Here is an 18,080-nt window from a genome sequence, read left to right as displayed (position 1 = left end):
CCTCTCCGCCCACCCCTCTCTACTAATCCCGTTGAGCGCCCTTAGTCCTGCCAGGTGGCAGGGTCCCCGCCAGGATGCCGGGATGCTGGAGGTGGGTTCAACACTCCAAACCTGGTGGATGCAGGGGTGGTGCGGCCAATGCTAAAGTCACCAGGAGTCCTCCTTTCTTTCATCCTCTTCTCCCACGTCCCGACTTCATTAAAAATAATTTAATTATGAGAGATCAACCAAAGGACTTGTATGCATGCATATAAGCCTAACCAAAGGACACAGACACCAGGGGGGTGAGGGCATGAGTGGGAGGGATGGGGGAGACCATGAAGGGATAAGGACACATATGTAATACCGTAATCAATAAAGAGAAAAAAAATGAAAAAAGTTAAAAAATAATGATTTAGTTAGAGACATAAAGGTCATATTGTGAAATTAAATAATAAAATAATCTAAAAAGTAAAGTTAAAAAGAAAGGACAATAAATTATATAATGAAATGAAAAGTGAATCTACTTGTCAGAGATGACTGCTGTAGATTCTTCTACATCTACCCAGAAATTTTCTTTGCATACTCCAGGATGCATATATGCTTAAAAATATTATATACAAATGGAAACAAATATATAAAATATATAATTTTCTTTTCAGGCCTGCAAGTGTGCCCTAACACCCCAACCCCCAACATACACACTTTTGAGGAGGCAAATTCATTTTTTTAATCTTTTCATTTTATTTATTTTTTAAAATTTATATTTATTGTTCAAAGTATTGCAGATTTCCCCATTTTTTCCTCATTGACCCCTTCTAACCCATAACCTCCCACCCCCACCCTCAAGCCATCACCCTGTTTTGTCTGTGTCCATGGGTTATGCATATGTGCATATAAATTCTTTGGTTAATCTCTTCCCACCCACCCCCAAACCTCTCTCTTCTCTCTGAGATTCAACAGTCTGTTCCATGCTTCTATGTCTCTAGATCTATTTTGTTCATCTGTTTTGTTCTTTAGATTGTACCTATGAGTGAGACCATGTGATACTTGTCTTTCTCTGACTGGCTTATTTTGCTTAGCATAATACTCTCCAGGACCCTCCATGCTGCCTCAGGGGGTAAGAGATCCTTCCTTTTCACTGCTCCGTAGTATCAGGAAGGCAAGTTCTTAAAGCTTTTATTTATTTTTTACATGGATGTAAAACATGCCTGCTTTTAAAAATAGTATGCAATAGCTTCTGAATAAAAGCAATATTTCCCTCACTCCATTCTATTCTATTTTCTACCCAGACACTTTGTTTAAAAAAATGTTAAAGACTATTTCATGAACATAGAAGAATACACTGTATATGACATAGGAAAAGTATGAGGGAACAAAGCACACACACCAGGGCTAATGAAAATTCAGACAGCCTCTGCTGCTGGGTTCCATGTCTTTCTCCCCAAAACCGTGTCCTCCCTTTCTTGCCCTCAGAGGTAACCACTATTCTGAATTTTATATTTATCACTCTTTTGGCTTTTAAAAGTGTTTTGCTTCATAGGAATGCTTCCCTAAAATATGTGTATTTCATATTGCATGTTTTAAGAATTTATAAAAATGTCTATTATTTTGATGGTTCTTTTTCTTTCAACATCATATTTTTGAAATGTAACTTTATGTTTAACTATAGTTTCTTTATCTTAACAGCTGAACACGATTCCATTATGTACCATTCCTCAATTCCACACCCCTTTTAAATTCTATTATTGATGGACATTTGCTAGTAAAAGCAATGCTGCTATGATCATGTTTGTACATGTCTCTAGATGTACTAGTACAAGTTCAACAATGTCTCTAGGGTAAATGCCTTGGAGTGAAATTTCTGGGTCATAGTTATTTATAATATCAAGATAATGTGAACATGCTTTCCAAATATATATAGCACTTTAGACTCTCATTGACAGTGTATGTCTTAGCCCAAACTTGGTTGTGTCACACTTTAAACTTTTTGCCAATCTAGTGGGTGTAAACTGGCATTCCGTGATTTTATTTTGATGCTCTGATTACTGATTATTAGTTTGAGACCTTGGTTCCTCGGAGATACTTGAGTGTAACTTTATTGGTAAGTCACACTCTTCACCCTCAAGTACTTACCACAAAACTCTTCGATTATTTTAACAGAATCAAAAAACCATTTCTTGAATTACTGTCTCTTTGTGTAGGAAAAGTCTCACATTTGCATTTGGCTTGTTGACCTAGTGGGGTTTGGTAATGAAGAAAAGTAAGTCACTCAGGTTACTTGGGTCTCAGTTTGTAAAATCAGGATAATATGAAGTGCCTTTAGAAGCCATAAAGGAAGTAGGCATAGCAATGCATGATCTCATCTCGGCTCTGGCAGACACATGTGATTGATTCTTGGCGAAATCTTCTATAGATGAATAGTTGTAACACTGTCTTAGAGGTTTTTCAGTGGATATTTACAGAGATGCTCTTTCTCATTTGAGACAAGGTTGATAGCAGTGGTAGCATTGTTTAACTCTAGAGAAGGTTCCTAATGTTACTTGAGGATCTGGTAGATCTGGGAAGAAACACACCTAGAAGACTGAAGGGAGTAGATTAACAATGTGTAAGTTATGCTTGGATGTATCAGAACTGCTGGTGCAAATATTTTGAGAAGTTGGGTAAACATTTGTTAGTTGATTGAGACCTTGGAGATAAGCAAAGCAGTCTGACTCACCTAATGTGGTTTCAGGGAAATTGACTCTCTCCATTTCATAAAAACTCTCTTTGGTGCTATGAGCAGGTAGCTGAAATATAGCTTCACAATAGTTCATTATATTTGATTTCAATCTTTTGGTAGGCTATGGAGGCTAGTTATGCTGAGCTACTTAAATTTACGAACTTCTAAGGAGGAAACAGCCATAACCTGGCAAAAATTATAGAAATCCTACAGATTAGTATATAGACACAACCTTTCCCCTCTTTCACCAAGGTTGCAAAAACACTGCAGTTTTTTACTTGAACTTTGTTTATTTTTGCTCTTAGCCCTTTGGCAGTACAGTTATTAGAACTTGGGCAACACAAAGGAAGAATGGGAGTAAAGGGCAGTAATAGCCATTACTGCTTAAAACAAAGAGAAGTGACAGGAAAGTTTTTTCAGTTCTTACCAACACAAACTAGGAGACAGATAAACACATGGGCTAAATTCTCACCCTATGATCTAACGTGTGCTTTCATCTTTAGCTAGTATTAAATTACATTTTATCTTTAAACTACAACTGTGCCAAGAGATCTTACATTTAATACTTCTTACATTGACCCCAGACATCCTGCAAGATGCTTGATACACAATAGTGATTTTGTTGAATTGCCTCACACATCATCATAAAAATTGTCACTAAAATCCAGTAATAAATGGCATTAGTTACCAGAGCTCTTAAATAAGAATTTACTGGCCTGAAAAGCAGGCCAGAGTTTCATAACAACAGCTATATTTCTTAATTTAAATGTGAAGATAAGTGAAATGTGAATTAGTACCTGGTATGGAATGCTAGTGGCTGATGGTATATTTGATTGTGGCTTTTTAACCAAAATGTTTACTTCATCTTTGGGAAGCATCATGTTAGTAGCTTTTTTCGCCAATACAGTGATTTTTATAAAATTACCAGTGACCCGGTGCGCGAAATTCGTGCACATTAAAAGGAGATTAATTAGAGGAAATAATTTAATATTGCTATTTGCCCTTTCTCTATAATAGAAGTGTCAGAGATGAAAGAAAATTAGTAAAATGTATATGAAAACCTTCCTCCTGTCAGAGTCTGGGGCACACCATGGGACCCAGAGTCAAGTCCCCGCCCACCCACATGCACCTCAAAATCGCATGAGACCCAGACCCGGCCGCCCCCCCGCCCCCCCCCCCCCCCGCATTGGGCTAGATCCAGACCCGGCCAGTCCCACCCTTGTCAAGCCCTGCCAGGCAGGGGGCGTAGCCTCAGGTCCCCTGGCCTGGCACCAGAACGGGGGGCGTGGCCTGAGGTCCCCCAGCCCAGACCAGGGTGGGGGGCATGCCTTGAGGTCCTCCATCAAGCCCTGCCAGGTGGGGTACAGGGTATGAGATCCCCTGTCAAGCACCACTGGGTGGGGAGCATGGCCTAAGGTCCTGCATCAAGCCCCGCCAGGTGGGGGTGGGGGGGCACAGCCTCAGGTCCCCTGGCCCAGCACTGGGAGGGGGGGCGCAGCCTCAGGTCCCCCATCAAGCCCTGCTGGGTGGAGGGCACAGCCTGAGGTCCCCTGTCAAGCCCAGCCAGGCAGGGGGGCGCAGTCTCAGGTCCCCTGGCCCAGTGCTGGAGTGGGGGGCGCAGCCTGAGGTCCCCTGTCAAGCCCCGCCAGGCTGGGGGTGCAGTCTGAGGTCCCCTGGCCTGGTGCTGGGGTGAAGGGCGCAGCTTGAAGTCCCCTGTCAAGCCCTGCTGGGTGGGGACATGGCCTCAGGTCCCCTGGCCTGGCACTGGGGCAGGGGGTGTGGCCTGAGTTCCCCCAGCCTGACACCAGGGCGGGGAGGGGTGCAGCCTGAGGTCCCCTGTCAAGCCCCACAGGGGCAGGGCAAGGCATAGCCTCAGGTCCCTGATGATTGCTTGTTAAGGCTCCTTATGGGAACTTGGCCTCAGCTGTGGATGCAGCCATCTTTGTGATGGAGTGGTGGTCAATTAGCATATTCCCTCTTTATTAGATAGGATTAGTGTGAAATTGGGAAAAAGATAAAATGAGTATTAAATATACAGAAAACAGTTAATTTGGGGAAGACATGTATAAATACCATTTTAACTAACTCCAAGGGATTCTCAGTATAAGTTGTTTGAACTGCATTTTTGTTTAATTTGTTTCATTAACTATTATTTGTTAAAAGCACATTGCAAGTGGAGAGAATATATCGTTATCACTATAAATGTTGTGTTGTATTTGAGCTGTAGCTGTAACTATGTATAAAAATATCACACCTGTCAGCCTTCATTCTAAATCATATTAATGAGATTTATGAATGACTCTATAATATAGCTCATAAAATTAAATTATATATTTGAATATGATAGAAATTCAAAATTATTTAATGTAGATCCAAATTAAAGAGATGCTAGAGAAGCTACAGAAATATAGTCCAATTTCTACATTACTCAGTTGAGGAAACTGCAAGTTAAAAGATTAAGTGATTTATTCAAAGTCATGGAGTTAGTTAGTGTCATATTTGGAACTAGAAAGTAGAACAGGATGCAGTAGACATATTCATTGTAAGGTATAACTGTTGTAATCATTGTCCTTATATTAAAAATGAAAAAAATACATGGAAATGAAGTGGAGAATTGATAATTATCAATATAATTATTTCAAATGGTTAACTTATATACACAATTCATGTAAAGGTAACATTGTAGTTTTCTCCTAAGTTAAATGAATACTAGTCCTAGTTTTCCATTGAATAGAAATTAAAAGAGAAAACCCCCTAGTTATATTATCTAGTTGCTTCCTCTTAAAACATTTAATTCATCCAGTTAATTAGAATCTTTGGTCCTTTAGCTGTTTCCTGTAACTGTGCTGCCTAAAGTCACTTCTTTTGGTAGAGCTAGCAGCTATATGGGACAGATTTTGGTAGTGTTGTGTGGAATGTTGTTTAGGTTGACTTAGTTGAATAAAGTAGGACTTCTTAAATTGTTAATGTACAAGAATCATTGGGAGGGGCTCTTACTAAAAATGCAGATTTTAAAATGCAGGGCCACAAAAATGAAATTAAGGAAACAATTTTACTTACAGTGGCAACAAAAAGAATAATACATTGGGAAATTTTGACAAAAAAAGTGCAAGGTTTGAAACTGAAAACTATAAAACATTATTGACAGAAATTAAACAAGACCTAAATAAATGGGGGTGGGGGAAAACCCCATATTATTGGGTTAGAATCCATTAACCAATATAATGGATTAATATTGTTAAGATGGCAGTATTCCCCAAATATTTATCAAAGTTCCAGCTGTCTTTTTGCAAAGTTTGGCAGGCTCATCCAAAAATGAATATGGAAATGCAAGGGACTCAGAATGGCCAAAACAATCTTGAAAAAGAACAAAGTTGGAGTACTAGCACTCTGGATTTCAAAACTTACCTCAAAGTTACAGTAAACAAAAGAATGTGATAAAGGCATAATTATGGACATATTGGTCAATGGGATAGAACCAAAAGCCCAGAAATAAACCAGTATATATATATAATCATTTATTTTTAATAAGGTTTCCAATTTTTTATTGGGGGGGATTTTTTTTAATTTTATAAATGATGGTGGAGTAACTGGATATCCATATGGAAAAGAATAAAGTTGGACCTTTACTTCACATCTTATACAAAAAATTAACTCAAAATAGTTCAAAGACCTAAATATAAAAAAATAAAACTCTTAGTAAACAACCTAAGATTAACTCTTTATAACTTTGGTTGGGCAATGGTTTCTTAGGTATGATACCTAACATAAAAGCAACCAAAGGAAAAAAATAGATTAATTTGTTTTAATAAAAAATTTAAAAAATTATACATCATAGGACACTATCAAGAAAGTGAAAAGACAACCCATGGAATTCGAAGAAAATATTTGCAAATAAGATATCTGGTCAGGTTATAGTATCCAGATGTATAAAGACTTACAAAACTCAACAATAAAAGACAAGTGACACAATTAAAAAATAGATGAAAGATTTTGATTGTCTTCTCCAATGAAGATAAATAAATGTTCAAGAAGCACATGAAAGAAATATCATTAGTCCTGCGGAAATGCAAATCAAAATCACAATAAAACATCACTTCATACTAGGATATCTATAATCAAAAACATGGACAAAAAGAAGTGCTGGTGAGTGTGTGGAAAAGTTGGAACCGCTATGCATTGCTGATAGGAATATGAAATGGTGTAGCCACTTTGGAAAGTTTAGCACTTTCTCAAACCCTTAAACATGGAGCTATTATATGACCCAGCAATTTTATTCCTAGTTATATATCTACAAACATTGAAAACATATGTTAACATTAAAACTTTTACACAACTCTTCATAATAGGCAAAAGATGGAAAAAACTCAAATGTCCATCAACTCAGGAATGGGCAAACAAAATGTGATATATCTATAAAACAAAATGTTCAGTTATGCAAGGGAATAAAGTACTGATACATGCTATATCATGGATAAACCTTGAAACAATTATTTTAAGTGAAAGAAGCCAGACATAAAAATCAAACATTATATGATTTTATTTACAAAAAATGTCCAGAATAGGCAAATCCATAGAGACAGTAGGTTAGTGGTTGTCTAGGGGTCAGGGAGTAGAGAATGAAGAGTGACTGCTCATGGTCTAGGATTTCTGTTTCTTATTGGTGTGTGTTTTGTTTGTTTGTTTTGTTTTGTTTTTACTTTTCAATTGCAGTTGACATACAATATTATATTAGTTTTAGGTGTACAATAGTGATCATTAGTTTATGAAGTGATTATCCCAATAAGTTATTTCCATCTGACACCACACATAGTGATTATACCAGAGGCCCGATGCACAAATTTGTGCACGGGTAGGGCCTGTCCTGATGGGGGCCCATTGGGCTGGGCCAGTGGGGGAAAGGGAATGTGGCCGGCCAGGGGAGGGGCCATGGGCAGTTGACTGGCCAGCCCCACCCCCGATTAGGGTGTTGGGGGCTGACTGGGGGCTGGGCCAGCCAGGGGGTGGTGGAAACAGGGGGCAATTGGGTCCCAGATCAGGCTGGTTGGCTGCCACAGTGCGCATCATAGCCACTAGTCATTCTGGTCATTCTGGTCATTCTAGTTGTTCCGCCATTCCAGTTGCTGGGCTTTTATATATATAGATTCCCTTTGTTATACTTTACATTCCCCATGACTGGTTTTATAACTGGCAGTTTGTACTCCTAAGGATTTCTTTTTGGAGTGATGAAGATATTCTGGAGTTAGATAGTGTTGATGGTTGCACAGTGTCATGAATATACCAAACCCCACTGAATTGTACACTTTAAATGGTTGAATTTGATGGTATGTGAATAATAAAAAGGCAATGCTGGAGTGTGGCCCAGAATTCTGGTTTTCTTAAAGCTCTCAGGTGATGTTATGCACTAGGTTCACAAATCACACTTGGGATAACAAGAGTTTAGAGAACTCTTTCCAAGGTCTGGATGGGGCATACAGCACTCTACTTCTACTCATAATACTAGCAGTGTAGTTGTATTTTGCTGGAAAGGGGCATCCCTCTTATATCTCCTATGTTAAAATGGTAACTGAACAACAAATATTGGGTCAATGTCTGATGTACATTTCTCACAAGGGACATGGACCTACCTCCCTAAGATGGTATGTATATTACACATCTTAGCACCCCACCCACCCTATCCCCTGAGGGTCAATCAGAGTGGGTTCCAGTGACACAAACATCAGGGATGTTACATCTGGGAAACTAGACAGTATGTTAGGTACTAAATCAAGCAGGTCCCCATCAGGGAAACAGAAACCATTCCAAGTGTTAAACACAGGAAAATTTACTGGGAATTGGTTGCATAGGTGGTGGGTGAATAAGATGCCAAATGGGATAGTGAGACATCCCAGAATTTGAAACCATTAGCATGCTTTGGCTGTTAAGTAAAGAGGCTGTATTAACAAAGTCCAAGGGCCAGATCATACCCAGGAAATTGAAAACAGTGAGTCTGTCTCAGTGTCTGGCAGGAACTGGAAACACAGCGGGACACAACTGGAGACACACATAGGTGGGAAGGAGAGGAGAAACACCCTGGCTTCTCCCTTACTCTCACCCTGCACATCACTGTGAGTTGCTATAACAAAAATACCACAGGCTGGGTGGCTTAAAATAAAAGAAATTTATTTCTCACAGTTCTGTAGGCTGGGAAATTCAAGATCATGGAGTTGGCCCATTTGGCTCTGGATGAGAGCTCTCTTCTTAGCTTCTTTGTTGCTTTTTCCTCACAAAGCAGAGAGAAAGCTCATCTCTGTCCTGCTCTTCTTTTAAGGGCACTAATTCCATTCAATTGGGTTCCACCCTTATGACTTAATGGTTTCCCAAAGGCCCCACCTCCAAATACCATCACATTAAGGATTAGGGGGGAAACAAACACTCAGTCCCTAGTACTCCAGGACCTGGAAGGGCCTCCCCATGGCTGAAGTTCATTGAAAACCAGCTGACACATAGCCTGGGAAACAGCCAATGGAGATCAGCCCTCTGAAATGCACAGCCCAGAACAGGGAAAGAAGAGGAAAGAAGTGTAAGGAAAATGGACCAAAGACTAGCACTGGCCTTAAGGGAAGAGTATATTTATCATTATAAATGCCAAGGAATAGCAAAAATAACAAAACCAGAAGACCTGGTTGACAAGCTGTTACCCTTAATGCTTCCCAATTTGGGTTTCACATTGGAATAACCCGAGAAGGTTTTTAAAATCCCCTGCCAGGTTGCACTCCAGACCAATTACATCAGAATCTCTGGACCCAAGCATGAATATATTTTTTAAAACTTCCCAGGGGATACCAACATGCAGCCAATGTTAAGAAAAAACTACTTTAGAAATAAAGAGATGGGGCAGATGATAGTTTATGTGTCTTACTATTAGGAATTATGATAATAGAGGGCTTCCTTTTTCTATGAGCCTGGTATGACAGTAGAAAAATAACTGGAGCAAGAGAGGAAAGGAAGGAAATAAGCAGGACAAACAAGGAAACTTCACAAATGGGTTTGTTTTTATGATGAATATAACATTTTATTTTTTTATGTTTAAAATATATTTTTGTTGATTTCTTTTTTTAATAATATATTTTATTGATTTTTACAGAGAGGAATGAAGAGGGATAGTTAGAAACATCAATGAGAGAGAATCATTGATCGGATGCCTCCTGCACACCCCCAATGGGGATGTGCCCGCAACCAAGGTACATGCCCTTGACCGGAATCGAACCTGGGACTCTACAGTTGGCAGGCCGACGCTCTATCCACTGAGCCAAACTGGCCAGGGCTATTTTTGTTGATTTCATAGTAAGGGAGAAATAGAAACATCAGTGATGAGAGAGACTCACTGACTAAGGGAAAGAAAATCATCAATGTTAGGAAGTGGAAACAAGAGAAGTTAAGGTAATAAAACCAAAGGAAATTAGATCAGCTAGACATTGCAGAGAGAGCCACAAAACAAGAAAAGAGGCAGAACTGGAGAGAGAGTTGCACTCTTTTGACCATAAAAATGAGAGGATCCCAGACCATGATAGAAAACTTAGAAGTGGGGTCCCATCAATAGACACACTATTTGTGCTGCTTCTAGTTGGATTTATGTGAGAGGTTGCAAGAAAATGGATTTTTTTACATGTGAAAGCTGGCAGCTGAAGCCTCTGTTGAATGCCTGGTAATGAGGAATTGACCAGGCGAATGCTTCTCCTGTTGCCTTTTGATGCACCGGGCAAGTTCATCAGGGCATGCAGAACCCAGATAGCAGGGGCCTTGGCTGGCTGTCCACTCAGGAAGTGCAAACATTGATTTTTGATGTAGGAGGAAAAATCACAACACACAAAATTCACCCTGCCCTTCTTGAAATATGTAAATGCCAATTTTTGTTTTGTTTGTGCTCAGTTGTCCTGCCTCCCTAGATACTAAAAAATTCTAGTTTTCTATTTAATGCTTTAACATTTTAAAAAATATTGTGAAAGATTATCTTTACACATTATCTGTGATATTTGAAGATACTTTTAAGTATGTTTCACATATTAGGAAATAAATTTAAATACAGTATTTTACTTTTTAAAGTTTCTATTTTAGTGATTAAAGCAGAAATCAAAGTGCTTGTATATGTTTTATAGAGTGTTTTTCAAACTTTCTTGTGCACAAGGATAAACTGGGGATATTGTTATAGATTCTGCATTTCTAACCAACTCCCAGGTAATTCTATTGCTGCTAGTCTAAGGACCTCACTTTGAGGGGCAAGATTTCAATTCATTAATAGTAGTTACCAGGAAATATAAATGGTAATTTGGTAGCAAAATGTTGACCAAAAATCACATTTTTGTTTCACGAACTTTTTTCCAATAGTGGAAACAATTTTTTTGTCAGATTTTCCCTTTATAAATTACACAGTAATGCATAGTTATAAAAATTCACGTCCTAACCGGTTTGGCTCAGTGGATAGAGCGTTGGCCTGCAGATTGAAGAGTCCCAGGTTCAATTCCGGTCAAGGGCACATACCCGGATTGTGGGCTTGATCCCCAGTGGGGGGTGTGCAGGAGGCAGCCAATTGATGATTCTCTCAACATCATTGATGTTTCTATTTCTCTCTCCCTCTCCCTTCCTCTCTGAAATTAATTTTAAAAAATCACTAATTACAGATATGGATGGAGTAAAAGAAAAATCTATCTTTATTCTCTACCCTTCTCTCTCAGTCTCTCTCCTTTGTAGATAATAAATACTTTGTAGATAATAAACTCTTTGTATATACAAATAAAAATAAATAGGAATAGTATAATGAATACATTGGTATTTATTGACAATTTGTACAATGCCACCACAATGCTACCTTAATAAATTTACCCAAAAACTCAGCGGTTTACAACGGCCAGCATTTTGTCCTCATGCTTGGGGTCTCAGGCTGATGGCTATTGCCTCATCTTGAACAGGCTTGGCTAGCAGCTCTGGGTCAGGCTCTGCTCCGAGATGGGAGAACCAGTGAGGCCTGGGTTCAGGCTGGCTCCACAGTTCATTCTGAGCCTAAGTTGAGGGAGAAGGAGGAACAGTGACTTGGGATGTGTCCTTTTCAAAGAGGATCACAATTGCCAAGAAGACCAGCCCAACATTCAGGTTTCTGTGATGTCTGCAAACCTTGTTCAAAGCAAGTTATGTGGCCAAGTCCAGAATCAAAGCTGTTCACTCAGCCCACCCTAAGGCCATGGGAGAAGGGTGTGTTTATAATGCCAATAGAAGAAAATGAAGAATTGTGGTGAGTTTTTAATCTATGAAGCCTCTCTTCTGTGCTCTGTTCAGTCTTCTATCCTTGGTGAAGTCAGCTGTGTTCAAGGCAAATTTTCATACATTGTCATCTGGCTTTTCCATCAGAAAGCACTGGTGGGGAAAAAGAAGGCCAAAATCCATCTCCTCTTTGACTCCACCTTGATGATGGTCCAGAACAATGACTAACACAAGAGAATAAAAAAATCCCCAATGGTTTCCATGTGTTCCTACCGGAACAGAGCAGAACAATTGTTATTTAACATAGTTTGGTGCGGTCCTTTGTTTATAGGCCAGATAAATAAACATGTTGGTTTCTTTGCCAATTTGTTCTTCAGTCACAGCCAAGGGGATTTTCACTAAGGAAATCTAATGCCATTTTGTAGATTTTGTCTGCAAATTTAAATAAATAATCTCCATTTCAAATTTAATTTTAATTGCCTCTAACCCTTTACTAATAAACTATTTTTCCACCTAGATACCAGAAGGAGGTTGTTGCTATTGTTTTTCTCCATGTTGGGGACATTTTGTCCCGTGCAAAATAATCAGGGTGCATAGTAGAAGGGTGCCCCAATCTATACTAGCATATGCCCTCAGCCAACTTCTGGATTCACTACAGCTGTAGTGCACATCCATCCCCTCCACCTCAACTATACCTTTCTGCTTGCTTCTCTCCTGCACGCAGGCACCCTGGAAGTGCCATAGGTTTAAGGCTTCCAGGAGTAACCTTCAGTGAGTGAGGAACTGGAGCCAGTGCATAGACACCCAGCTCCTACCACTCAGTGGGGCACACGATCAGAAGGATTGAGACACCAAAGACCTGCTCACACACACACTGCCTTTCCTTCCTTGCCTCATGCCCCACTCCCTTGCAGCACTTCCTGGGGTCACCTCCCAATAAATACTTGTGTTCACATCCTTGCCTCAGGGTCAGTTTTTGAATCAACTCAAACTAAAGTTATAAGTAGGAAAAGCTGAGCTCTTTTCCTAACAAGCATAAAACTCGGAGCACCTAAAGCGATAAAATAGTTTATGAGCAGGTAAGAAGTGTCTGGCAGATGGCATTGCTTTGTCGGGGACAGCAAGTTAAAATAAGTAGGAACCATAACTGAAGGACTTATATGCATGTATATAAGAGTAACCAACGGATGCAAAACATTGGGGGGTGAGGCATGTATGGGAGTGGGGTGGGGGGGGCAATGGTAAGATATGTACACATATAATACCTTAATAAAAATAAAATAAAATAAAATAAGTAGGAACCAAATATAAAAAACGTGAATAGGAAGACAAACTCCCACCCAGGTGCTGGTCTGTGTTTGAAGCACAGAGAAGGTGGAGTTTGGTTCTCGGCAAGGGCAATGCCGCCGATGTCCTGGTGCCCTGGTGTCCTCTGATCTCCAATTCATTTCTCTTTCTGACTACTTCTTGGTCTGAGTGCCCCTTTCTCTGTCCAGAAGGGATGGATACGATTCTGTGCTCATTATTTCCAGAGCAAATAAATTCGCATTAGACTCACGTACCACTAAGAGCTGGTGTCAGTCACTCTCTTGTGCCCCAGATCACCTCCTCTGGCCTGCCTTTTGACAGCAGCCAGCTGGGTGACAGTGTCTCCTGACAGCACCTTCTGTCAGGGCAACACCTATCTCTTGCTCTCTGTCCTGGAGCTTCTCTTTTGCCATCTCTTAAGATGCCTATGGAAACCATGCAGCTGTTCTAAAGCATGTACAACCCTGGGAAGTGCAAGGTTATGAAGACTTCCTGCGGCAACTCTTGACCAAAGGGAGAAGAAAGCGGATTGGGTACCCTGGCCAGTTTTGCTCAGTGGATAGAGCGCTGGCCTGTGGACTGAAGGATCCCGGGTTCACTTCTGGCCAAGGACACATGCCTGGGTTGTGGGCTCTATCCCTGGGGATGGGAGGGGGCATGCAGGAGGCAGCCAATCAATGATTCTTTCTCATCATTGATGTTTCTATCTCTCTATCCCTCTCCCTTCCTCTCTAAAATCAATAAATATATATTTTTAAAAAAAGAAAGCGGATGGGTAATTCTCTTGTTTGTCCTTTGGGTGGACAATTTTGAGGTATATTCTATGCAGCTTTTAAGAGCACCCCCTGGAGGATTGAGCCTCCGCTGCCCACTGTTGTTTAGCTTAATAGCTCCTTGCAGTCTTCCATTCCAGTTGTTTGGGATGGAACTGCCTAAAGTAGACTTCCGGAATACACATACTGTGTCCAGCACAGCTTCCCGGGGAACCAAGGTCCACATTCCAGAATGGCAAGCTCCCCCTGTTTCTCCTTTTCCAATGGCTCTTCACATACCTTCCCAGCCCAATTACTCTTCTGACACTGTCATCACCTCATCTTGGCTTCCATGAACAAAGTGTGGATGCCTAAAAACCAGAGTTTTGCCGCTTATTAACTACTCTTAAGGAATTAACCATTTGTAAAGATATGAACAAACGTTTAGAAACCTAACTTCTGGACTTTCTTGTTGAATTTTGAGAACTCTGATAAGCTCATTTCTGGAAATGTACAGTATTTATACATACGGATTCAGATTCTGTGGGGATTCATTAATTCATAAAATATTTATTACTATTCATGACATTTGGAAAGTCACTATTGAGAATACAGAGCAGCTCAGGTGCAGTTGCTAAAATTTAGGGATAATTTGAAGATGAAATAGGGGAAACTTTACAAATAACCAAAGCAAGTAAAATACAGAATGCAGTAAGTGTGACAAATATTGACAAGGTGTTATGGTGGAGAGAGAAATTATATCCAGTCGAAACTGTAAGATAGCATGACCTGCACACAAGATAGCATGTTCCTCAGTCAGGTAGTGACGGACGATGCTTCCCCATGGACAACACTGATACCAGCAGAGGCAATGGTCAGCTTTGCCACAATGGCAAAAATGTTCATGTTTCATTGGTTAAGGCATTTTTTAAGGAACATTTTTCAACTTAATTCTTGAACATTTTGGTGACTCTATATATATATAGTTAAAGCTCCAAATGTATTTCAACAAGTTTTAGTATTCTGCCATCAAATAGGTGTTTATCCTCTCCATGGTTGAGCTTTTAGAGTTATAAAATCTGTCTTTTATGAAGTTGTAATGTCATAATATGTGCATTTTTGAAGCACTGCGACTCTCATGCCTCCTGGATATTTCTGCTTGTTTATGAGAATTTCATTGTTATTCATGTGTAGATGGTAGTTTGACCTAGAAAGAACAAAACATTAAAAATAATGATTACATAATTCATGCCATCCTTAATGAACTATGTATTGTTTTCTAAGAGCCACAGATGTTATATTACTCATAATAACCTGTTTACATATTAGTTATATTACACAAATAACATGTTTGTTAGCTTGACATTCTTAAGCAAATTCTGTGTGTTTCTTTAAATTAAAAAGGTTGGTATCAGGGTATGTTAATGATCTTTTTTGGTGTGTGTGTGCCTATAAAACAAAGAGCTAAGCTAGTTGAGTCTAAAACCTTCATAACACAGAGTGTGGGCTTCAAACCAGCAGCATCAACATCACCCATAGGCTTCTAGAAATGCCGAATCCTGAGCCCCTACCTAGAACTTCTGTCTCAGATTCTGCATTTTACCAAGATGTCCAGTGACTCATGCAGATGTTAAAATTTGAAAAGCTCCAATCTACTGTTTTCTACAAGCATAATTCTACAAGTTCCATCCAATTATGGCTTTAATTGCAATAATATCTGACACATAGGGAACTCTCAAGATACTTGGTGACTATGGTACTTGGTTTTAGAAAGTATAAATATATTTGAAATATTAATTTCTAATAAAAGTTTTTTTTTGCTCCTCCTCAAACAAGCTCAGTTATAAGTTTAAAGGATCTTTAATTAAAATAGTACTTTTTCCATGTGTACTACAATTCTCAGGGCAAAGTTTTAGAACCACTTTAATAGTCACTTATTGGATGTATTTCTTGGGGAGCAAAATAACATCTTTGTATTTGCTCAGATTATTCAGTTACGGTCAATACTATTTTTAAATTTTAAGCTACTTTTTAAAAATAATTTTTTTTCTACTCACCAGATTGAATAAAGATTATCATCATACTCCAGGGTTTGGGAAGGGAAACCAGCCTGATGTACCATTGGTCAGGATATGAATTGACGTGAACTCTTTGGAGGGCACATCTACCAACTTTTCAGTGGGTGACATACATTTGGACAGAAAAATTTCACTTCAGAAATTTACAGCTTCATTTCCATATGTTTATAAAAAATATGTACTAGAATGTTCACTGAACCTTTTTACATAAACATGAAAACTGGAAACTACCTAAATGTCTATCAACACTAGTAAAAAGATACATTGCTGTTCAAGATATGTAATTAGATTTAGATATTTATACAGATTACAAATACAGATTTAGATGATATGTATAGATAGATATAGATACAGATACAGGTACAGATACAGATACAGATACAGATACAGATGTAGATATAGATATAGATATATAGATATAGATATAGGTCTATGCATAGAAAGTGCTAGAAAGGATAAACACCAAGCTTTTCACAGTCGCTGCCTCTGAGAAGTGGTATGGTGGGGCAATGGAGGACATTTTACTTTATATATATATATATATATATATATATATATATATATATATATATATGTTATTGATTTCAGAGAGGAAGGGATAGGGGGAGAGAGATGGAAATATCAATGATGAGAGATCATTGATCAGCTACCTCTTGCATGCCCTCTACTGGGGATCGAGCCCACAACCTGGGACCCTTCAGTCCGCACGCAGGCTGATGCTCTATCCACTGAGCCAAACCAGCTAGGGCATCAAGTATCTATTGTTTGATTAAAAACCAAACAAAATAAATCTACACTTTAAAAATAATTATTTTAATTGACTAATACTTAGGGTTGACCAAGCAAAGCAACATACCATTATCATTACTGGAATCCAAATTTGAACATATGAACCTAAGTTTATAATGTGAGTAAATGGTTTGATCTAAAAATTTTTTACGTTTTTAATTTCTAACACATTTATCTCAACCTTTTTTTAAAAAAAACTGTAACATTCTATGGGCTACAGATTCTTAGTCTTGGCCTTTGAAGAGCCTATGGTTTCATAGGAGGAGACAGGGGCATAAAGACAGCCACAACATAAAATTAGTGCTGTGCTGAGGGTATGAAGAAAACAGTATGAGCTCATAGCAGTGGTAGAGACTTATTTTGCTTGGGGTCAGCAGGAAAACCTTCACTGAAATGGAGGTATTTTAGTTTGAAACTTGTTTGTAGTTTATCTAGTAGAGAAAAGAGGACACAAATACATAAATAAATGAATAAATAAATAAATAATGAAAAAATAAATAAATATCCTGCCCATGAAAAACTGCCAGGGCCAAGGTAGGGAGGAATGAATACTCATGTGAAAATTGGAGACAGAGCACAAATCATGTATTGTTCATCAATGTCAAGCCACTGACAGGCCATATGGTATCTATTTGGCTTGTTTTAAAAAATATGGCTTGACAAAGCAAAACAAATGGTGCTTCATTCAGCTAACTTGCTTCTTTCTGAATGAGGAACCTGCCTTTTCTAATCTGTTGTAGAAGGAACAAACTTGTTTGCATTAGTAACTCTCCTGTTGGTGTGATATGCATGCCCCAAACAGTGAGTACCAGACCAAAGAGTGCTCATGCTCAATTGTGTTATTGGGATTTTTTTTCCAAAATAAATTTGAGTAAATGTTGAAAAACAAGCAAACAATTTGAATTTTAGAACTACAAGAGATTTTGAGTGATGGCCAGTGGGGTACCTGGGGAAGTGTTCTAAAAGCTGAAGCTGCAGAGATAACCTAGTGCAGGCCAGCTTGGATGTTCTGAAGGACTCCCTGACCAACCCTGGATCCATTTTCATGTAGGAACATTGCTCTAGGCTGTCCCCTTCTTTGCCTTGGCTTGGCTGCTAACCCCTCACTAGCTGCCTCTTCCATTAGACTAGACCTCATGGCCCTCCCTTTGCTTGCAGATAAACCTTGCCCATAATCAGGTCTCTGGGTACTCTCCCCCCACTCTCCACCCACGA

Source organism: Plecotus auritus (assembly GCF_963455305.1).
Source record: "Plecotus auritus genome assembly, chromosome: 8".
Classification (NCBI taxonomy): Eukaryota; Metazoa; Chordata; class Mammalia; order Chiroptera; family Vespertilionidae; genus Plecotus; species Plecotus auritus.
The sequence above is the reverse complement of the archived record's forward strand: the minus strand, read 5'-3'. Positions refer to the sequence as shown.